Below are 2,172 nucleotides of genomic sequence, written 5' to 3' on the forward strand. Positions count from 1 at the left end.
ACAGGGTCTTTAGGGACTTCTTTTTCTGCATCACTATCAAATAGACAAATGGTAAAAGATATAACAGAGTTTTTCAAAGTTCTTTAAAAATATGTACAATTGTATACTTGATTCTCTTTTCAGATATTATACACTACTATATTTTCTGGATTACAAACTTTAAAAATACACACTGTGGAACATAAATGCTAGGTTTTAATATTCTTTAGATCTTTACTTTGTATTTTCTCACCTTGGTTACAAGGAAAACAGAAAATGATCTTCCTGTTTATAAGACTTTAGACACTGTGGTGACAGTGTGCTGCAACCCAACACAGCAACCCTGCACTTGCTCCATGCTGGTGCCTGGACAAGCTCCACTGCACAAGCCAATGTGGCCCCAGGAAGGTGCTGTATGCGGGAGTTTGTAAAAATACAGCACAGCATCACTCATGATGAGGCAAAGTTCCTAGTGTCTTTAAAAAAATTTCCAGATAGGCTTCTTTTCCCTTTTGTGGCCATCACCGAAGCGGGAGTGGCCAAAATGAAATTTAATCCCTTTGTGACTTCCGACCGAAGCAAGAATCGCAAAAGGCATTTCAATGCACCTTCCCACATTCGCAGGAAGATTATGTCTTCCCCTCTTTCCAAAGAGCTGAGACAGAAGTACAACGTGTGATCTATGCCCATCCGAAAGGATGAAGTTCAGGTTGTACGAGGACACTATAAAGGTCAGCAAATTGGCAAAGTAGTCCAGGTTTACAGGAAGAAATATGTTATCTACATTGAACGGGTGCAGCGGGAAAAGGCTAATGGCACAACTGTCCACGTAGGCATTCACCCCAGCAAGGTAGTTATCACTAGGCTAAAACTGGACAAAGACCGCAAAAAGATCCTTGAACGGAAAGCCAAGTCTCGCCAAGTAGGAAAGGAAAAGGGCAAATACAAGGAAGAAACTATTGAGAAGATGCAGGAATAAAGTAATCTTATATAAAAGCTTTGATTAAAACTTGAAACAAAGAAAAAAAAAATTTCCAGATAGACGATACAACATCACGAATCTCCTGAGGAATCATTAATTGTTACTAGAGAAACAGAAATGTCATAAACCCTGTCCAAAGCCGGACGCCGGACATGGAGTTGCCACCATTACAGTTAAATTTTATTCTTGGCTTTCTCATACCTAAAGTATATTCAGAAGCTTTTTTTTTTTTTTTTTTTACAAAAGTCTGTTTTGTTTTTAAACATCATAAAATGTTTAGAAATATAATTTCTCCTATGTAATGAAACTAATATACTAAATTTTATAGGTACAGTAAAGGAGAATGAAAATTATAAATGTAGGCCGGGCGGCCGGGTGCGGTGGCTCACGCCTGTAATCCCAGCACTTTGGGAGGCTGAGGCAGGTGGATCACGAGGTCAGGAGATCGAGATCATCCTGGCTAACATGGTGAAACCCCGTTTCTACTAAAAAATACAAAAAATTAGCCGGATGTGGTGGTAGGCGCCTGTAGTCCCAGTTACTCAGGAGGCTGAGGCAGAGAATGGCGTGAACCCAGGAGGTGGAGCTTGCAGTAAGCGGAGATGGCACCACTGCACTCCAGCCTGGGGAACAGAGCGAGACTTAGTCTCAAAAAAAAAAAAAAGATAAGAAAATTATAAACGTTAACATCAAAATAATAGCATACAACAGATGCTGAAGAAAAGTCAGAAGTACGACTGGGCGCGGTGGCTCGTGCCTGTAATCTCAGCACTTTGGGAGGCCAAGGTGGGTAGATCACGAGGTCAGGAGTTTGAGACCGGCCTGGCCAACATGGTGAAACACCATCTTTACTAAATTACAAAAATTAGCCGGGCATGGTGGTGGGCACCTGTAATCCCAGCTACTCTGGAGACTGAGGCAGGAGAATTGCTTGAACCTGGGAGGCAGAGGCTGCAGTGAGCCGAGATCGAGCCATGGCACTACAGCCTGGTTGAGGAGCAAGGCTCCGTTTCGGGGGAGCGGGGGGGAATTCAGAAGTAAAACTCCCCTCTAAAGGCCTGGCGCCTTTCCAACCCAGTTAGAGAAAAAATATCTGGGTAGGTGGATGGGTAGACTAGGACTGGGCCTGTAAATAGAAAATGAAAATGAAAACCTCTCATCTCACAGAACAAAATTCATTCATTGAGTAGTTCACAGACTTTTTTTTTTTC

General features: G+C 42.2%; 1 pseudogene across 1 annotated transcript; it reads left to right on the top strand.

Moving 5' to 3' along the window:
* Nucleotides 1–500: 500 nt before the first annotated feature.
* Nucleotides 501–1,010, top strand: LOC104668309 (annotated as a pseudogene). The gene has a single exon (XR_748803.2). The product of XR_748803.2 is annotated as a 60S ribosomal protein L26-like (transcript).
* The last annotated feature ends 1,162 nt before the right edge of the window (nucleotides 1,011–2,172 follow it).

The sequence above is a fragment of the Rhinopithecus roxellana genome, chromosome 9 (assembly GCF_007565055.1).
Source record: "Rhinopithecus roxellana isolate Shanxi Qingling chromosome 9, ASM756505v1, whole genome shotgun sequence".
Classification (NCBI taxonomy): domain Eukaryota; kingdom Metazoa; phylum Chordata; class Mammalia; order Primates; family Cercopithecidae; genus Rhinopithecus; species Rhinopithecus roxellana.